Raw genomic sequence first — 21,318 nt, forward strand, 5'->3', positions numbered from 1 at the left:
TCATTGGATAAATTAGAAAGGTGGGTTTTGGGGTCTTGGTTCTTTGCCTCCTTGCACTATTGCATGGGTCAGAGTTAGCCCATAACACAGGAGCTGAGGACAAGCTGTTACCAGGGTGCAGTGCTGGCCCTTCCAGAGAGTGACATCTCCGGCTGCAGGAAGTGGCCTTCTCTGCCCCAGGCACCCTAATCACCTCCCAATTCATTCTTCTCACGTGGATGTTTTAAAAGTTCCGAGTTCTCCTGTGTACAGCCTTGAGAGAATCCAGATATAATTCTTTATAGAGGCTTCCCATTTTTTAGTCTTTACTAATCTTATTAATGATCTCACTTTATTATAACACTTTTGGGGTATGGAAGAGACATCATGTTTTTCCCATTTTAGAGATAAAATAATTGACAAAATGGAAAAGTAACTTGACTAAGGTCACTGCTGCTAGATTAGTGATATTACGTGTATATCACATGTAGATCAGCACACACACACACACACACATATGATATAAAATGCAAACATGACAATGTCACTCTGTCCTTAGCAAATAAGAAAAGGTAAAACCCGAGGTTCAGAGTGTAGACTCCTTTGTGAGGATGTGCCTGGCCCTCTGGTCTTCCCAGCCCGGCCTCATGTTGCAGAGAGGCCTCTCTTCCAGGCCATCCCATCATTTTCTTACATCCCAGCCATACCCAATGACACATGGTTCCTCACACCAGGACCTTCATCGCTCTCATCCATCTTTAGTGCCTGTGTCCTGTGCCCAAGCTCCCTCCTCCCAGTCTAATGCCCCCCACTTGCCTGGCTTGGTGCCACGGGGCGTCCAGGCTCGCCTTGGGCCCTGGCCCCTCCAGGAAGCCTTTCCCAGCCAGACCCCACCATGCAGGTGAAGTCCGGTGCCCATCCTTGGTGCTTCCCCATCAGCCTGTCATCCGCCACACTGTATTTACATGTCATCTCATGTGTTTATGTTTCTGGTAGCTCATGAGCTATTAGCAAACAAGGACGAGAGGTCACACTTGTTCTCACAGTCTTCATCCCCAAAGGTGGAAGGTTGCAGGGTGGGCTTGATGAGATTCCTCCTCCCTATTACTGTCACCAAACCCTCCCTGGTGAGTCAAGTCTTTGTCTGGGGTTTGGTGACTGTCCTGTGTACCGTTCAGGTGTGTGGCTACATCCAAACCACAAGATGAGGTCACAGCTGCCACCTCATTCATCACCCCTAGTGACCCAGGCCTCAGCACCATGCTCAGCTGACACGTGAAGAAGGAAATTGATTTCCAGAGTCTGTGCTATCTCATCCATCACTGAGCCAACACGGCCCCCAGTGCAGAAGCAGGTCGTTATGGGAGAACGAATACAGGATTCAGAATCAGACACCTTTTTGCCATTGACTGGCTGTGTGATCTCAGAAAATTCACTTAAACACCCTAGGCCTTTTTGTGTCTGCATCAATAAAACAAGAAGAGGTAGATTCTACATGAAGCTACTTTGATAATGAGAAATTATTTTGTATAGTGCTTGGTACCTAAAGGATATGCGTAAATATTGGCCATCATTAGTATGAACAAATTTAAGTTTGCAATCCAATGAATCAGAGGATTATTAATAATATAGAAAAATGATTTGTCCTTACTGAAGAAGTCATTGTCTTCTTTTGTCATTGTCTTCGTCAGTTCAGGATGATATAACAGAATGTATTGACTGGGTGATGTAAATAACAGAAATTTATTTCTCGTAATTCTGGAGGCAGGGAAGTCCAAGATCAAAGCGTGGCAGATCTGGTGTCTGGTGAGGACCCCCTTCCTGGTTTGCAGATGGCTGTTTCCTATTTGTATCCTCACATGGTGGAGACAGAGACGGTTCATTTCTCTCATGGCTCTTCTTTTAAGGTCACTAATGTCATTCATGAAGCTCTATTCTCATGACCTTATTCTTCCCAAAGGCCTCACCTCCAAATACCCATTACATTGGGGATTTTGGCTTCAACATATGAATTTGGGGGGATATAAACATTTTGTCCTGAATAGTCATCAAATTGTTGGTTTAGGTGTTACAATTTTAAATAAAAAAGATAAGAATTTGTTTAAGGTGTGAGCATTGGGTGAATCAAAGAAATCCATTAGCTGTTTGGCCAAGCATATTTCTTTACTTCTCTAAGACCTGCCTTGCTGGGGTGTGGATGTGAAGACAGACTGAGAGAGGAGGGGTGGAAAGCTGGCTTTTAGGATGTGGTGGTTCTCAAAATTTCTTTGCCTGATACTGTTTTATTTCCATCCTGTGACCTTGGGTCCCTGTTGGATTGGAGCCAGCTCGTTCTGAGCTCCCCATGAGCCTCTACAGGGAGTGTAGAGACCTCAACAGAAACCTGCTCTCTGACCAGGTGTGACTCAATTCTGGACACCTCAAACTGCACTCCCCTGAGAATGAGTAAGAAACTCGGTGTCAGGCCTGGGCAGCCTGCCCCTTTCCCAGGCCACGGGCCCCTCACCCACCAAGGGAAGGGCGGCAGACGGTTGCTCAGGTGGCTTCCAGCTCTGGCATTGAGTGAGTCTAATATATAGTTGAGCAAGTTGTCATTCATACACCAGGAAGGTCAAAATTATCTTCATTAATCTGCTTGCAGTTCTGGTGCATGAGAAGCCACTGGGTCCTGCCACATCTAGAATTAGCTCCGAGCCGTTGGGCTTTTAATTAAAGGGCTTTGTGAGTCAGAGGGTTCATGGTCAGATTCAGGTCTTCAGGGAGACACAGAGGGAGGTCCTCTGTTCTGTCATCTACTCGTTTAGAAATCGTCTGCCTCTCCCAGCAAGCACGAGGACTTGGAGTCTGGAGTCTTGCAGGGGACTTCCAGGAATGGCTTGTGGTTGAGCTACACTCCCCACTTTCGCTGACTCCAGGCCCCCGAGGCTCGGGGGCAGTAGGTATGTTGCATGTCATCGCTTTTTTCCTTGTGAGTGTCTGAGCTGTGCCAGCCTAGTGAGATTCTGCTGCGGTTCCCGTGTAGCCACAATGTCAGTGGTGTTTCTTACCCAATGCTGTTTCCTCTTCGGGTGGTTTGTGCTAAATGCATTTTCCATCCCAAGTGGTACAGAGAATAAAAGGATTGTCTTAAAAAAAGTGGCTTTGAATGTGTTGAAAGCAAGGTTGCCTGCTGCGTGTTTTTAACAATTGCCTCCCTAGAGGAGCCTTTGAAAACCTCACCTTTCAAGATGTTTCAACTCCTATTAGAAAGTGACTTAAATAAAACTGCTCTTCTGACCATTGCTGTTGTGGTTTCCAGGCTAGTGACTGTTTGTCTAGCCTGAGTCTCCAGGGCTAGAACTTCACACCATTTCTTCTCTCTCACTACCCTCCCAGAGGAGGTGAAATCACACTTGTCACATTCTTCTAAGTGGTGTCACTGGGCAGGGGGTTGGGAGGTGCACACACTAGAATGTGGGCTTGCTAAAGAGATTGCATTATGGTTTCAACTAGATACATTTGCTTTTCCCATAAACTACTAGTAGGCACCTATGGTGTGCCCAGTACCACGTTAGGGCAAGAGTTCTGTCTTACAAGTGCATTGTCAACCTGTAGCATACATCACGATGTTCTGCACCCATTGGCCTTCCAGGGTTCTTGTGAGATGACCCCAGTATCTATTAATTTCCTTCTGGATGCTTATGTGTTCAAGGTACTTGAATGGGTCACTGTGTTTGAATGTCTTTGCATCCGGATTTCTCAACCTCGGCACTACTAACACATTGGGCCAAGCAGGTCCCTGCTATGGGGGTCTCTCCTGTGCGTGGTAGGATGGTTACCCACATCGCTGGCTAGTAGCACCAGACACACCTCAGTTGTGACAACCAGAAATGTCAGCAGACATTGCCAAATGTCTCCTCACCACTTTCCGTTTTCCGAAGTGCCCTCATGTCCTTTACAGATAAGGCCAGGAAGAAACTTGCCCAAGTCAAACAGCAAGGTGGAGACAGAGCTATAGCTACAACTTAGACCCATTCATTGGTGTGCTGGTAAATGTTTAATAATTAATTCTCTGGGATAAACAAAAGCAGAACAAACTTGATTAGGAGCATGTGCCAATTTCCATGGTGTAAATACTCCCACCATGGCTGGTTTCACACTGCTTCCATGACTTACCTGAACAGGCAGTTGGGAAGAAACACGTACAGTTGGCTCTGGTGAGCTGGTGCTAACTGGCTCCAGGGTCCCCCTGGGTTCCTGTGTGCTGCTGTTCACGTAGTAGTCTTACTCTCTTCTGGGCCTTGTTCTTCCACCTCCAAATGCACATACTTGTCACTGGATGTTCTGTGGAGGGAGCGTGAGCCTGGTAAGGGTGTTTGATCACCTCTTTGGGAAAGCATAGAGTGGAATTTTCTCTCTTTTCTGTTAAGTGAAAGTTTCTTCTTACAGCCTTTCCATGGAAGGAGTTGTAGAAGGAGTGGGACAGCTTGGGCCTTAGAGTAGATCCCTTAGGGATTTCACCGTGGCTCTCCTGGAAGGACTCAGCCTGAGCATCAGACCTGTGGCGTGTGAGGTGCTTGGGAGACATCAAAGTGACGATGGCCGGTGGGCTGTTAGATATGCCATTGTGGATGTAGGAGAAAGGTCTTGGCCAGAGTTTTAGTCCAGATAGGAGCTGTGACTACTCTGAGCCTTAGTTTCCACACCTGTGAGAGGAGAAATACTGCTCCTCTTCCCACTGTTGACATAAAGAGCAGATGAACTATCTTATACCCAAGCCTCAGATGCTTCCTGCCTTGGACTCCTTGCTCGGTGGATGGGCTGGTGATTCTAGTAGTGTAAGCTCACCAAGCATAAGGACTTAGTTGGTCTTGGCTTTTTCACTCTGGCTGTAGTTCAGCTGCATTTGCTCCTAGTTATCTTACCTGTGGTCCAGCATTAGGCCTGGGACTGAGGGAAGAACCCTCAGCTGGGTGTCAGGAGATCTGCATTCTCATTCTTCCTTTGGTGTCACCTCATTACATAACCTTGGGCAGTGGTTGGTGTGACTGGAAGGTGGGTAGCCCCAGGGGAGGGGTGGCAGCATGGTGGGGCATTTGGATTTGACCATGAAGGTAGTGGGAGGTGCTTGAAGGGTTTTAAGCAGGGAAGACACATCATGAGATGTGTGCTTTAGAGAGTTCTTCTGCAGAGTTACAGGGCCGCAGCCCCAGCAGGATGAAGCTAGTTAGGAGGGTGGTGCCACAGTCTAGTCAAAAAGGGATGAGATGGGTACAATGAACACTGTCTGGGTAGTGGACACACTTAAAACCCTGACTCAAGCATTATAAAAGTGACCCATGTAACCAAAAATATTTGTACCCCTATAATACTTTGAAATAAAAGAAAAGGGATGAGGCAATCCCTGGATGCTAAATGCTGAGTGACACGGATAGAAAGTGCTGTGAGCGTTAGAAAGGGAGAGGCCAGTGTGGACCATAGTGAATAGGGGGATATCGGAGAAGACTTCATGGAGGACGTGAGACTGTTGGTGGCAGAAAGAGGGCAGGTCAAAGTCTAGGCTGTGGGATAGGACGAGTGAGCACAACGCTGCAGTAAATCACACTGGGCTTCGGCCGAGAGCTTACGTGAAGGATGGGTCTCAATTAGTGTAGACTCCTTTACGGAGAGTCGAACCCTAGGCTTGGGAATGTGGATTTTGTTAGAAGGTGGTGGTTGTACGTGGAAAGTATGTTTTTCTGTGTCCGTGTCTCTGGAGATCCTGTCCTTATTCATTCTCATGTCCACTGCGCCCACTTCCCTTTCTCCCATGACAAGCTGTGGGGTGCCTGAGGCCCTGGTGGGGGTGCATTCGCTCCCCCAGCCCTGTGCTGTTGGGGAAAGCAGGCTCCCCTTGCATCTCGAGGATGATTGCAGCCTGAATGCGGATCATGTGACTCCTGCTCTGCCCACAGCAGGGAGCCCAGCACGGACAGCAGCTGGGCTCTTCTATGGATCACTTGCCGGTGTTTGTCTGCTGGGGCCGGGGGTGACTGCTGTCGGCATTGTAGATGAGTCGGCTCCCAGCTGTCACAGGTATGTCCTCAGTCAGTCCTCATCCTGTTGACTCTGACGCTCTCCCTATTTCTAAGAAGGATGGAAGTGTCTCGTTTCCCCGATGCCTGCCTAGTGAGGGTGTGTCCGGCTCTGTCCAGGAAAGTGAAGGATGGCCAGCTGCAGGTGTCCAAGTGCCATGAGATTGGCACTTTCCGTGAAGTATTAAGAAACAGAGTGTGCTGGGGAATAGTATGGGCTGCAGTCATTGCCTCTGAGGTTCCCATGGGGACACTGAGGCCCAGAAGTGTGAAATGACTCACCCTAGGCAACACAGAGGAATGGGTCAGGCGAGCACTAAAGACCAGGCCCCCTCTGGACGTCAGTGCGTGACGGTTGGTTTTGCACTGGAGCGTTCTGTAGGACTCCATTGTCATGGTATTTTTAGCATAATAAAATTACTTCTTTAAGTTGCAGTATGTATGACAGGTTACGCTCTTACAGAAACACTCCATGGAAGGGCAGCTCTAGGCATTGAGAGTCTGAAGTTCCAAAGACTGCCCGGCTGAAACCCCTTCATTGTGCAGGTGGCAGCCAGCGACTTGCCCCAGTGTCTTCAGAGACCTCAGGTCAAAGCTGAAACTCTCTGAGCCAGCTCAGATCTTCTGCTTCTCAGCCCAGAGAGCTTGGCCTTCCACCCAGCCTTATGGCATAAGTGGGGTCTCTATGGAACACGCAGCATGTGTCACCTAACAGTGCTGCTTGTAGATGGTCCTGGAGGCCAGGGCCACTGGGAAGTTTTGAAGTGGTTTGTGGGACTTAGGTAGTGTTTGTTGTCATGTGAGACCATGTGGCTTTGGGGTACATGAGTGCCACAGGTGTTTGCAGGATATGCTAGACCACACCAGAGTTGCCGGACACCTGGACAACAGGTGTCTCTGGCCACGCTGGCTCTAGGTTGTGCTCACTGCAGTATGGCCATGGCACCGTCTCTTAGTTGCTCACTCCAACATAGCACTGGCCTGGAACCTCTCTAGCATCCATAGTCCAGGTCAGCTTGGCCCTGCTTCTTTAGGGCAGTCATATTTGCTGAAGTTCAGATAGGTGCCAAGTTCTACATGGTCACTTTAAGTGCTTGGGAACCCTAATGACCTTGAAATGGGGCTGTTGTTCCCATTGTGCAGATAAGGCCACCAAGATTCAAAGAACTTACAGAGTTGAGACTGGAGCTCACAACTGCTGGGTTTGAGACCCCGGGCTCTTTCCACAGCCCCATCCTCCCACTAATACTTATAAAAGCCTTTGATGTATCAGCTTACTGTTCAGCCACAGACTGAATTTAGAAACATCAGTATGTGTAAGTCCTCCGCAGCCTGGCACCAGCCTCTTTTTCTGCTCACTGTGTCTCCGCCACCTCTTTCCTTCCTCCCCAGCTGCACTGAGCTGTTCCCTGCCCTCAAAGAAGCTGAATTTTACAAATTCAACCATCGATACTTCTCATTTTTGCAGGGCTCTAGGTAGTTACAATATCTGTAAAGATGAATAACACATGACCCCTCCTCTTAAGAAACTTTCCACCCAATGGTGGAGATAAAACATGAGCACAAATAGCTCATTTGATTTTCAAAGTGATCCAAAGAGGCTTGCTGGTATATATCTCCATATGATCTGCATTTAACAGGCGTTGTGTCTGAAGATCAGAGAGAAGTGACTGACTGAGGGTCACACAGCCCAGCCAAGGCCAAGGGGGGCTAGACCCAGGCCGCCTTGCCCTCCTAGAAAGCAGTCATGCTCCATCCAGGCATCCTCTGGCTTGCGTCACCCTGGAGTGGTCAGACTCAGAGTCCACCATCTGGAATGTTTGTTTCTGTCTTACTGCCGCCTTCCTGCTGCAAGCAAGGCAGGCTGTCAGCTGCTGATGTCTCAGACCTGCTTGAGTTGTGCCTTTTACTCGTCCCTAGAGGTGACGTTCCCGTGATTGCAGCCCTGGGGAGGGAAGAGAGAAGGTGAAAATGCCCTGGTGTCCAGGGTCTGGTTGTACTGTTGCTCACGGCTTCAGACAGGGGAGGCTGATCTCACTGGGTTTCTAGTGTGTCTCCCATCCCCCTACCCAGAGGAGGGCCTGGAGGAGCTGACATGCTGGAATGCTGTCTGTCACCTGCGGTTGTGTTGAGGTGGTACAATGTGAACTCCTTGAAAAGCTGGGTGGAGTTTCCTGAATCCTCCAGCCAGTTTGACAGGTGTCCTCCTGCCCTGCGCACCAGTGCACTCACCTTAATGGCTGTGTAGGTGTGATGAAGATCACAGACAGATGTTAAACCGCAACCTTGGGAAATGGAACAAACGTGGGCTCAGGAGTAGAGATCTGGGCTCTTGTCCTGGTTCTACTACCATTTGCCCCCTGCGACTGCTCTCCCCACCCTGGGGCTCAGACCCACCATCTGTGGGGATGGCCTGGATGCCCCTGCAGTGGAGCACAGTGGTCAGGGCTGGGGCTGGGGGCGCCATCAGACATGGATCCAAACGCACACTTCACTGTCTACTTGTCATTAACACAGGGCTGGTCACTCGGCCTCTCTGAGTTACTCCCAGTTCCATTCTGTAAGAGGAGGATGACAGGAGACCACGTTTCCAGTGGGACTGACACGAGGGCTGGGTGAAACACTCCCGTGGTGCCCAGCACAGTGCCTGGCATGTAGCCAGTGGCATTCTTCTGCCCCATCACCATCACCATTGGGTCATTGACCTCCGACCGTCCAGGATTGCCTGAGTCAGGGTCACTCCTGTCGGTCACCATCTGGTTTCTGGTCCCACGCTGGGGTTCCCACTCTGGGTTCCCCAGTGCAGGAGGCCACATACTGAGATGGAAGAAATCTAATAGTGAGTCAGGGAACGGTTCTAGTCCTGGCTTTCCCACCTCCCTGCTGGACGAGTCCTTTCCCTCTCTAGGTCCCAGGTGTCCACTGACTACCACTGCTGCTCACATTCATAGTAGTAATAATGACAGCGGTGGTGGGTTGGAGGGCAGGCCTGGAGAATGTAAGGCCAGGCCCTAACTTCCGCAACCTATGCACGTGACTTCATTTGGAAAAAGGGTCTCACCTCTGTGGTCATGTTATTCAGGCTGAGGGCCCAGAGCCTTGCCGGTTGGTGCCTCCAAGAGCCGTGTCGGGGTCTCTGGGGCTGCGGGATTCTCTAGGGCCTCAGAAAATCCCTGGCCTAGAAGCCCTGTGATGCTCTGTAATTAAATAAATGCCAGAAACAGTCTGTGCAGAGAACAGACTGATGCCCTTTGCCTTCTTGTCAGCACTTCGCTTTACCTGTATTGATGTGCGAGTTTGATTCAAGACCGATTTCCTGATTTTAAAAGAACAGCAGATTCTTTCTTCCTCTTGGCCAGAGATTCATAAGAAGGCAGATTCTTAGGGAAAGAGTAAAACAAAAGCAGGCTTTAAATGCAGCCTCCTTCCTCCCCAGGCCTAGAGGGAGGGAAAGGGGAGGACCCCTAGCCAAAAACGCTAGAGCTGCTCACCCTCCAGGCAGGGTCGGTGCCTCTGGCCGTGGACAAAGGCCAGGCCTTGTCTCAGAGATATGCCAGCCCCTGAGGAAACCGGGTCTGTGTCCTCTCAGTGGACGGCGGTTTCTCCAGCGGGGCTGGGCAGCGGCAGCTGCTGCCACTCCCCAGGCCGATTGCCCGTCCACTGGCCCTAAGCTTCCCCAGATGGGCGAGCCGCAGAGTCCCCACTTCCAAGGGACTAACTAGCTGGTTGTCAAAACAGCCAGGCACTCAGGTTCTGGGCTGTCAGGGCACCAGTCTTTTAAAATATATTTTTAAAGCTAGTCATACCCTCCTTTCTCACATCATAGCATGACTGCTTTATAACCAAGTTGCATCAGCCGGTTTTATCTATAAGGCCTACGAGCTCAACAAATTTAGCAGACAGCCTGGGGAACAAAGGGAGAATGAATTGTTACAAAGGAGCGTTTGTGTGAATTGGAAAGCAGTGCATTGTCCGGGAGAGTTCTCTGCCAGCACAACTGGGCATGGGAGTAACCAGCCCCAGGGGACTGTGGATCGTATTCGGGTGACCATGTGTCCTTGTGTGCCCGGGACAGTCCAGGTGTGTGCCTGTTGTCCCAGTGGTATTATTAAAAGGACCCCCTTTCACTCTCAGAAGTATCCAGGTTGGATGATAAACCATTAAGTCACCCTAATTGTATGTGACTGTGTACGTGGAAGTGGTTAGTGGCACTCAGCACGGCCGTGTAGGGTGGACAGAATGTTTCAGTGAAAACCTGAGCTCGTGCGCTTTCAGAAGTTGGCTGTGGGTTAGCACCGTCTCATGGTCATGGGTAAGTCACTTAAGCATTTCACAGCACATGCGGCTTTGAGGTGAGATCATGGGCCCAAAACTCCCATGAACAGTGGTTCAGATCCTCTCTTGCCGCCTGCTAGCTTTGACCTTTGCAAAATTACTTAGCTTTTCGAATAAACGTATGAACCTCTCAGAGTTGGTGTTATAGTTATTAAATAGTCTATGTAAGACGTCCAGCTTATTTCCTGACGTGTAATAGGCCGCCGGCAAATGGTGACCGCTGCCATTATTGTTACTATTGTTATTCTGGGACTGTGACTGTTTTGGCTGTAGTCTCTTCATCCGGGAGCTGGTGAGAGATGAGTCCTGTCTTTCCTGCCTTCCAGGCTGCAAGAGGCCGGAACGGGGCGGCATCCCAGAAGCCTGTGTCCAGGAGCGTGTGTACTGGCGGTGCCGGGGGCTGTCGGCAGAGCGCCGCTGCCCGCCCAGCCGCTCCATCCCTCTGGTAGATGAGAACGGGGTTCCCAAGACATCATCTCCTCCACCCACCTCGATGACTGTCCCATCTCAGGCCCTCCCTCTGTCCCCTCTCCAGCCCAGCCACTCCCTCCTTCCACAAGTGGTGTTGTGGAAACACCAAGACCAGGATGGCATTTACTGGTGTCAGCTGACACTGGTGGGCTGCCACCCAGGGGGCACCAGAGACCAAATTCGGGGTCCTGCCTGCACAGCACCTCTCAACAGTCCCTGCCTGGAGACTTCCCTCTCTCCCTGCTCTCCTTGGGAATGACGGTGTCAGCTGGTCCTAGTGTCGCTTTCTCTTTCTTTCCACTATTTTGCCTCACAGAGTTCGAGCCAAACTGCCTAAATTCACATCTTGGCTCCATTTCACAAAAGCTGAATCCCTTGGACAAGTGACTTAACCAATCTGTGCCCAGTTCCCTCATCTGCAAAGCGGGCAATAGCAATCCCTACCTCGTATGGCTGCTCTGAACTTTTGGGAAGTTACTAGATGCACAGTGCTAATCAAAGCCTGGCATACAGCAGGTACTTGATAAGTGTTAGCTATTCTTATTATCTAAACACCTGCCCCTTCTGATATTTCTTAATGTTGGTCCTGCTCCAGGTATTGTAAGAAAGAGGCCACTGTTTCGGTCTAAGCTCTGCCTCTGGTGAGCTGTGGGACTTTGCACGAGCATGCTCCCATGCCAGGCTTCAGACCCCTTGTCTGCCCAGCCGGAGGGTGGGAATGGGTTCTCTTTAATCCTCCTGCCATCTGTTTTGCCTTCTCTTCGGTTTGCCCCAGCCCTGCCTTCCCGTTGCTGGAACCATTCAGAAGTAGAAGCCAGGTAGCTTTTTAAGCTGTTCCTCAGCCCCTCCGCTGACTGGGTCGGGGGCACATGACATAGTGAAAAGGTCACAAGACTGGAAGTGAGGTGATGCCAGTTCAGGTCCTGGTTCTGTTCTGTGACCCTGGATACGTCATCTCATGTGTCTGCATTTCAGCTTCTCTGCTTTCAAAACAAGGCGATCTCTTCTGCTTTGTATCCCTCTCGAAATGGTCAAAGAAGACGAGATCTGGAAAAGCACTTTGCCGGCCTCCACGCGCTGCAGAGGGCAGACCTTCCTGCCTGTCCGCGGCGGTGTTGGTCCTGCCCGGCACAGAAGAGAGGGGCTGTGGGAGGCGCTGGCCACGGCTGCTGGTGCTGGGTGAGGTGATGCTGCCTGCAGAGACCCCCACGGGAACTGGAGGTTTCCTTCCATACTTGATCTCTGTTTTCACTACGGGACATTTGGCCCGTGGGTGACTCACACAGCAAAAACCACCAGCAATCACTTCAAAAAGCTTGGACTCCTCTCCAACATATACTTACTTTTTGTTTCTCTGTGTTTGTTTGGATTGGGAGTGGGGGCAATTTACAGGCTGGGGGAAGATCCCAGGGAGGCTGTTCCCTGCGGGACCTCGAGTGAGCCCTGCCCTTGTAGGGCCTCTGTGGCCACCTCTATCCGATGGGAGGAGGAGGACGGTGACGGCTGAAGCAGGGCACGTGCTGTCCGAATGCCAGTCCGTGGACCAGAGCCAGGTCGGGGACACTGAAACCCTCCCAGAAGATTTTTAACCATACAAATTTCCTGTCCCCTACTCTGGGCTGGGTCTGTCCTTTTTACTAGCTTCCCAGATGCACAGCCAGTTTGGGGGACGTGCTGGAGGGGTGGGATGGTATCCAGGGCCTTGTCTGCTGGGGGACTCTACATTCTCTGTCCCCTCCTGGTGCCCATCAGGGCCGTAAGGCACCAGTAGTATTAGTATTAAAGTATTAGGTTGTTATTGTGTAGTTGTTCACCTTACCAGGTGACGGCCGTCCTTAATGATGTGCATTTGGAGTTGGGGACCTGTGTAAGCATCTGTAAGTAGAGTAGACACAATGGATAAAAAGCATGCAGGAAGTACCTTAGGATCACGATTTGCAGGAGACTCGGTGTTCTGCGGAACTGGCCCTCTCGGTTCTGCGGTGGATGATGGCAACATTCTTGCTGGGCCCGCCTGGGCAAATCGGTCCCAGTGGCCACACTGAAAACGGGTTATCATTCTGAGAACATCTGAGAGAGGAAAGCAGTGGGGCTGGGATGGCTCCCCCTGATACCTGGTCACGTCAGCGGCTTCTCTCTTGCTTCCAGATCCTTCTGTGACACACCTGGCCTCACAGCCAAGAGGTGAGGGATGTGCTCTTACCCCAAGCTCCTCCTCTGGAAATTCTCCTCCTTGGGTGTCGGCTGCACCTGAGTGTGTGGGAAGCAGCCGTGTGCCAGGCGGGCTCTGTGGCGGGAAGTGGAATTTATGGGCGCCCACCCTGAGTCCCCGGGAAACAAACTTCTCTCTCCCTCTATTTCCCCGTTATCATTGTGACCCGGTTTCCCAAACTGTAAGGCTCAGCTCCACAAATGTCCCCTCCAAAGTGACTTTCTCATCGGGCCAAGGACGTTTCAGAGTTGCTGTGTTTTCTCTATCATTTCCTTCCCTCCTCCCCCCTTCACTTCCTGTTTTTTCTTCCTCTTTCTCCACCCCCACCCCAACTCTCCTGGCATGTCCCTTGTTGTCTGAGAACAGGAACAAAGCCCAGAGCCAGGGAGCATTGATAATCGTGACTTCCTGAGGTGGCCGCTTGCTGCCAGCCTGGCCTCTGGGGGCCTGCGCGTCCCAGCTGGGAGCCGGGCAGGAAGTGTGGTCTGTAGAGCCCCCTGTCAGAAAGAGGATACAATGAGAATAATCCCTCATGTCTGTGTAACAGCTCCAGCTTCCGAAGAACATTCTCATGCATTTGAGCTAAAACTTTTAAAACTTTGGAAAAAATAGACTATTCTGAGTATTGTGGCCTAGTAACTCACCATGGTCCAGTTTAGATGATAGAAAGATTTAGGAGTTAGACACAGGTTCGTGTTTGGTTCTGTGTTGCCTTCCCTTTATGACTCGGCACGTCATTCTAGCTCTTGAACGCTTGGTTTTCTACCTCTTTGGAAAAAATGAAGTTAATGGTATCTCACGGGTATTTTTTGAGGACAAATTAAGAAAACATATCTATAAAATTCTCATGGTATGCCTGGCAGATATTCGCTTAATAAATGTGAACTCTCTTCTTTTTTTCTATGATTTTCTACACAGAGGAGTGTATGTATGATACAAATGTATGATAGCCAGAAAAAGATCTCGTGGTAAATGACACTCATGGAAGGGGAGCCCGTATCTGTTACTGTTTCCCTGAAACATGGGGGCGGGGAGAGAGAGAGACACCTGGGTGCACACATGCTTCTCACCGAAACGCAGAGCCCACCCCCCACTGTGTCCCTGTGTGCCTGGGTCATGTATTCCACAACAGTGTTTTTCTAATGGAAAACAGGGAGAAGCATCCCAACCACATGCCTGTGGTGAACTGTTTTACTAATTTAGCTCCCAGGGGTAAAACTGCAAAAACAGCAATCTGGAAAAAGTGTCACCTCCCTATTTGAAAATCTGTTTTAAAAAACTGATAAAAACAATAAAAAAAAAACCTTCCCATTCAAGGTCAGTGACCACTTGTTTGAGAAGTCAGCCTGACCATGTGTCTGCATTTTAAAAAATTCCACAGGCCAAAGAGTCAGAGTCACATTTCAGTGTGGATTCTACTCCCAAATTGCTGGAGCTGTGAATGAGGCTGTTTTGTTCTCTGAGCCTCGACTTCCCCAACTATAAAATGAAAGAATTGGATAAGATTATCTCATAGATATCTTCCAGCCGGTAATCTATGATCTTGTGACTTTCTCTGCTCTCCTTAAAAAAATACATTGTGACTGGAGGAGAACAGGAAATTGCCTCTCTTGGTGACATGACTTGCGTTCTCTCTTAGCAGGGTACCAGCTTCAGGACAGAGAAGCTGCAGGACTCCCGGAGGCCACAGTCGTAATTTGGGGAGCCGGACGTGCCTTGGCCAGAGGCTCAGCTGGTTCGTCCCATCAGCCTGGACTGGTGAAACTGAACCATTAAGAGATATTTCCAGGTAAGAAACAACTGACTTTGGCTATAGCCTATAGCACAATAATAACCATCATTGTAATGGAGGGGGTACGTAATATGCACACTTATAGAAGACTTGAAACTATTAAAGATGTTCATTTGACCCAATTTGTCTTCTTTGATTAGAGGCCATGCCTCCCAACATCACCGTACATCTAAAGAAAGACAAGCAAAAAAAAAAAAAAAAAAAAAAAAAGGGACATAAATAGTAATTGACAGGCACTTTAAGTTGGTTGTCATCTTGAAGTAAAGGCCCCTGGGTTCTGTAGCTGTATTCTGCGTGGGATCTGTGCCATCTTGAGTCTTTTGGGTGTTTAGGTATAAAATAAAGTAGCTTAGAGCTACATGTAGGGGAGGAGCAGATTGGAGCTGTAGATCTGGGTTCCTTTTTCCTTGCAGAATCCATTTAAGATTGAGCCAGTCAGTGCTCCTTCCTGCCCATGCTGGCCAGTCAGATTTAAACAAACAAGAGAAGTCCTTCGGTAGCCAACCTGAGATGCAATGTAGGTCTCATGTTAGAGACCTGACTTGCACCCCACTTGCCATCCCATTTTTAACGACAAATTCAGTTCATGAAGTTATCATCCAAGAGCACTTGCAGTGGGCAGGCTACCGCTAACCACTCCATTGCCCTCTTCCCCGACCACCACCATGTTGGTTCTGTCTTGTCATCGTCCTCCTCCTCCCAATCAGTTATGGACACTTTTCTTCTTCTTTTTTTTTTTTTTTTTTGAGACAGAGTCTCACTCTGTTGCCCAGGCTAGAGTGAGTGCCGTGGCGTCAGCCTAGCTCACAGCAACCTCAAACTCCTGAGCTCAAGCGATCCTCCTGTCTCAGCCTCCCGAGTAGCTGGGACTACAGGCATGCGCCACCATGCCCGGCTAATTTTTTCTATATATATTTTTAGCTGTCCATATAATTTCTTTCTATTTTTAGTAGAGGTGGGGTCTCGCTCTTGCTCAGGCTGGTCTCGAACTCCTGAGCTCAAACGATCCGCCCACCTCGGCCTCCCAGAGTGCTAGGATTACAGGCGTGAGCCACCGCGCCCGGCCACTTTTCTTCTTATGTGCAAGAATATGGCCACATCTACTTGAATGTCTTCATTGGACTTGCAGCTGATGTAGGCTGACATTTCTTCCAGGTGGCTGAAGATCTGTTGAGGGTTCATCTCCTTGAACTCAGGTGTATTAAACACATCTCCCTTAGGCAGAAAGAGAAATGCTTTGGGAATTAGACAGATTACTTCAAATCTCAGCTCTGCCATTCATTGGTTCAGTGATTTTGCTTACATTGTTTTAAACTCCTGAGCTTCTGTTTCCCCACTGTGAGATGGGGACGGGACATTCTGTGTTAGAGGCTGGAGGTGAGGATTAGACGAGATCACACATGAGCATAGTTTATTACTTATAGGAGACCTCAGCAACTGTTAGCTCCTTCCCCACCCAGCCTTTTTCAGAGCTACTTAAATATAGCTTTGATCTCATATCTGGATCCCACTGGAACCTTGTGCCTAAAATCCAGGGCCAGGCCTTGTCCATAAACACCGTTAGTCCCAGCAAGTTAAAGAGGAGAGAAGCTGTTAACAGGCCTTTGATTTCAGAGCCCCTTCAACAGCAGCCTTTCCTCGCCTGGGGTTGGTCAGCTTGTCTCTCTGGCCTGGCATTGGAAAGGTTGCTCTGTCATATCCAAATTTAGGCCACTACTTCCCTAGCCCCTTGACGCCATCCTTTGGCCCATGAGTTATTAGCTGAAAACTAACTCCCTCCCAGTGGCTTTTTCGCTTGAGACTAGCATACTTCCAAGACCCAGAGAAATGGGCCAGTTGATTCGGGGCAGGCATCATGGCCCAGCACTCAGCCAGACAGTTAGGGCTCGAGCTCGTGTGCATCCAGGGCTTTCCTCCTCACCTGCTAGCTTTCCCAGGGATTGCATTCATCCGGTCATCCATTCAGCCAACAAATATTCATGGAGCGTGGACTGTGCAGCACGCGGCAGGTGCTTTCTTGGTGCTGGGGACACAGCACAGAACAAAACCAAGTTCCTGTTCTCATGAGCTTGCATTTGAGTAGGCTCAAGGGATTGTCAACAAGTAACAAATGTACATATATGACATCAGGTAGTAGAAGGTGTTATGGAAGAAAAAAGGAAAAAAGGAAGAAAGCAAGCAAGCAAGCAAGCCAAGCCAAGCCAAGCCAGAGAGCTAGGAGTTGAGGGAAATGGGCATTGCTGTTCTATACAGGGTGCCAGGGAGGGCCTCCTGGACGAGGCATTACTGGAGCAGGACGTGAAGAAAGTGAGGGAACAAGGCAGGAAGGAAGAGCTGGGACAAAGGCTCCCGGGATGGAATGTGCATCTGCTTTGCCAACCGCAAGTGGCTGGCAGGGCTGGAGCAGAGGGAAAGAGGGGCCTGTGGAAGGAGGTGAGGGCAGCAGAGGGCAGAGGGGAGCGGGCAGGGACCTGAGTACCTACCATGTGGCAGACAGTGCTGGGCCTGTGAACATCAAGACAGATCTGACACTGTCAGCACTTCAAGGAGTTCATAATCATGTGACAAAGACAGATGAGCCACCAGTCAGAGGAGAAGATAGTAGGCAAGAACCCCAGCATGAGTAAAGTGATGTAGACACAGAGGAGAGAGCATGTTCTCTGCCCAGGAAAGTCAGGGCCAGCTCCAGGAGGAGGAGCCATGTGAGCTGGGCATTGCAGGATGAGTAGGAGTTGGGAGCTGAAAGAGCGGTACTCCTGGTACAGAACCACGCTCTATAAATAGGAGCCAACATTCCATTCTCTGTGATGGGTGAGGAGGAAATAGCCAGAGTGCTCATCATGCACAGATAGTGCCTCAACTCTGCTTTTTAAAAATCCATTAGTAGCCACCTCCTCATCCTCCCACTTTGTTCCCAGCAGTGACTAAAGAGAAGCAAATTAACTAATTTGAGTTATCTCTTCTCTGACCCCCAGGCAAGTGCTAGTGAGCAGAATAGGATAAGGGGACCAAGAAAAGAAGTAGGTAGAAGAAAGGGAAGAATCCATCTCCATCATCCGGAAGCCCATGGATTGCTCTGTAGCTCTCTGGTGGCAAAATGCTGCTTTACAGAGAACTGGGTCTGCTTCTTCTCAGTGAAACTGCATCTGTCTTGCCGCCTTCCTCTTAGAAGGGGGAGGGGGAAAATATGTATACACACACACACACATATATATATACACACACACACACATATATATATACACACACAGACACAGAGATGTGGGTACATGTATGTATATGTACATATAAACACATGTGTATATATATGTGTGTGTGTATGTGTATATTGTATAGAATTCATTCTAGAACCCAGCACAGAGCCTGATATAGTTGACTCCTGTCCCTCTTGCTGGCTGGAAGTTGAATGGATGTGTTGGGACCAACCGTGCCACCTGCACACTTTCCCCAGATGTGCCAAGGCCTGTGTGCCTCATGGTGCTGGATGTTCCTAAGCACGCCAGGAGGGAGCCTTGGGGCCAGGCGTGGGAGATGAAACGAGTGCAGAGAGATGAAGTGGCTTGCCAAGGCCCCCAGCTAGCAGGAGGTCAGGGTTCAATCTCTTTTCTCATTGTGCGTGCTGCGTATCTTTACATGGAGGTGGGGCTTCAGGAGGACCAAGGAGGAGATTCTGAAACTAAGAATTGTCCTTGGACATGGTTCTCACCTTGACTCCAAAATGCAGAACTGGGCAGAGCAGTGGCGTCCTGTCATGGGGTCAGACAGGCCTATGTCTGGAAGCTCTCTGAAAGCTACATCTGGCCTTGCAGCTGTCTGCTCGCATGCTGCAAGGACAGGGAGCTCACTACCTCACAAGGAAACTGGTTCTATTGCCAGCTGCTGGGCAGCTGTCCCTCCTAAGAGAGTCATTTCTGAACCTAACCAGGCCCCATTTCTGGCTGACATAAGCATCCCAACAGTGAGGGGCTTCCAGGTGGGTGCTTTGCTCTCATGGAGCCTTTGGAAACACAGGCGGCCCCGGGACACGCCCTCCTCTTCATTTTTCCTCTTGGAGATCTGGTTGTCTTCACCATAGCCAGGCTGTCTTGTTACTTGTTCCTGGGGGGCCTTTTGTTCTCCTAAATGGGCTGGCGACGAGACTCATCATTGCCTGAGCTGCTTCTCTTCTTCCTTGAAGAACTTTCTCTGACTTTTTCTTTAAAACCCTAGCTGTACTCAGGGGCAGTGAGCATTTCCTTTCACATAAGGTGAAGTTCAAAAGGATTTTTAAAAACGAAACAGAAAGAGAAGATGCTGGGAAGAGGGAGTGAAGGGGGAAGTGACAGTGTTCTCCAGGGGCAGCACCCTCTGCCCCTGCACCTACACGCTGGCCCACTCCCCTGCCCTGACCTCCTGCAGTGCTTTGTGTCCTCAGAACCCACTAAAGGGCCACCTCTTCAAGGAAGCCTACCTTGATAGCACAGCTGGAAAAAGTCACTTTCTCCTCCAAACCCCCACAGTGCTGCCTCTCTTTGGCACTTCTCACTGCAACAGGGATACAGATGTTAAAAAGACGATGGAAGGGAGGGAGAAAAAATGACCATGATATCTGGGGTTAACTTGGGTTCTAGCCCAAACTCTGGCACTGACTCGCCATTTGACCTTGGACAACGCTCTTCCTTCTCCATGGTAATTGTGCGGGAATTGGGCTATGTTGTCCAGCTTCCATCTCTGAACTGGTCTTTAGGATGCCCGGCCCCCAAAAGAGTCCTTGAGTCCTGCTGAATCCCATGTGGCCTGGCAGGACCCCAGCGAGGGGTTCGCATTTACACCCCCCACCACCAGGAAGCCCCTCTGGAAAGAGAGAAATGACCTCTCGCCCCTTTGTGACATGGACGGCCTCTGTAAGCCCTCGGTACGGAACAGCTGACCTGGTTCACCGAGTGCAAGGGGCTCGGCCCGCACCCCACCCTCCTGCATCGGGCCTTCGTGGAGACGGCTGCCAGCCCTGTGCAGGAGCCCCGGTGCAGCCACAAGCCCTGTTCAGTTCCCTGGGTTCAGTCCTCTCTCTTCCTTGCAGCTCTGTCTCTGCTCCTACTTTGGGTTGGGAACGAGGAGAACCAGCTTGGAGGGCTCTGGCCTAGGTCTCGTGGTGAGGCTTCCTTTCTCCGTGTGGGCTGGGAGCTGCCGGCCACCGGCCCCAGTAGGGAGACTGCACTGACTGACCTGGAAGCAGGTCCAGGGGCGGGGCTGGGTGCACACCGGCGGAAGAGTTAGGTGGAATGGTGACTGCCAAAAGCAGCTTGGCCAGTGTTTCCTCTGAGGACCCCTGCTTGGCCATCAGTGCCCCTCGCAAGACCGCCTTCCCATCACATGGGCTCTTGCTCGACTCTAGGCCTGGAGCCCTGATTATACTACTGGTCAGGGAAGAAGGGCGATGGCCATCTATTCTGGAACAATTGTCGTCAGTTGCTGTAACGTGGAATGCAAGGAGCCCAGCAATTTGATGCCCCTTGCAGAGCAGCACGCACCTAGCTCAAGGAATCCCACATAACGAGTGTGCATCTTAGTACGGTCAGGTGAGGTTTGCTTTAACTGTGGCCATCATGCGATTCTGCGTAGCGTGGGTCGGAGCATAGAGTCTGGAGCCAGTTGCCTGGGTTTGAATTCTCTTCTGCCCGCTACCGGCTGGTGCACTTGAACAAGTTGTCAAACCTCTCCATTCCACAGTTTCCTCATCTGTAAAATGAGAAAACTAATAGCACCAGCCTCCTAAGGTTGCTATGGTAATTAAATGTACGTAAGTGTTTAAAACGGGGCCCTGGCGCATTGTAAGGAGTCAGTACGTGTTAGCTATTTTTATTTTGAACTAAAGCCTCGGTTGAGTTTTCTGTTAGAAGTTAGCTTCTGGGGTAGGATGTAGATTCAATCCTTTAATGACTATTTATAGAGCATCTCCTGGGTGCAGAACTAGTCTTAGACAATGGAGCTACCAAGCTGAGGTCAGTGATGAACAGTGGTGAGCACACGTCAGACATCGCTAGGCTGTGGCACTATCTGTGCCCTCAGAACAACCGAAGAAGTGTCTTAGGACACAGAAGCAGGAAAGCTCTCTGAAGGAGGAGGCTTCGCAGAGGAGGCGAGGAGGTCTGGGGTCAGGATGGGGACAGAAGCCTGGGAGAGCCCATGGGCTGAGGAGTTGGTGAAGGGCGACTTAGGGAGAGGGTGTCATCGTGGATGGGAGGGAGGGAGCCTAGATGAGGAGAGAGGAGTCGTTCAACAGTGTTTTTTTTTTTTGGTGCTGGTGTGGGCAGTAAGTTCTGCTTGAAGCCTTCTCAGTGCAAATGCCTGCAAGCCCCAGGAGCAGATTCCTCCACTCTGCCCAGCTCTGGAGTCGGGGGAGGATGAGGACATAGGACGTGCAAGTGGCGGGTCCCCACTGCCACCGTGAGGGACCGAGCAGGCCCCGGGGCTCCCAGGCTGAGCTCACAGGCGTC

The 21,318-nt window shown here is 50.2% G+C and overlaps 1 protein-coding gene across 1 annotated transcript in view; it reads left to right on the forward strand.

Annotated features, from left to right (window-relative positions):
- CYRIA (CYFIP related Rac1 interactor A) overlaps positions 1-21,318 on the forward strand; it is a 101,553-nt gene that overhangs the window by 27,656 nt on the left and 52,579 nt on the right. Inside the window, exon 2 of the mRNA XM_069494237.1 lies at positions 14,690-14,839. The gene's annotated coding sequence lies outside the window, so the exon portion shown is untranslated. The remainder of the gene's footprint in view (positions 1-14,689; positions 14,840-21,318) is intronic.

Source organism: Eulemur rufifrons, chromosome 19 (assembly GCF_041146395.1).
Source record: "Eulemur rufifrons isolate Redbay chromosome 19, OSU_ERuf_1, whole genome shotgun sequence".
In the NCBI taxonomy this organism is placed as follows: Eukaryota; Metazoa; Chordata; class Mammalia; order Primates; family Lemuridae; genus Eulemur; species Eulemur rufifrons.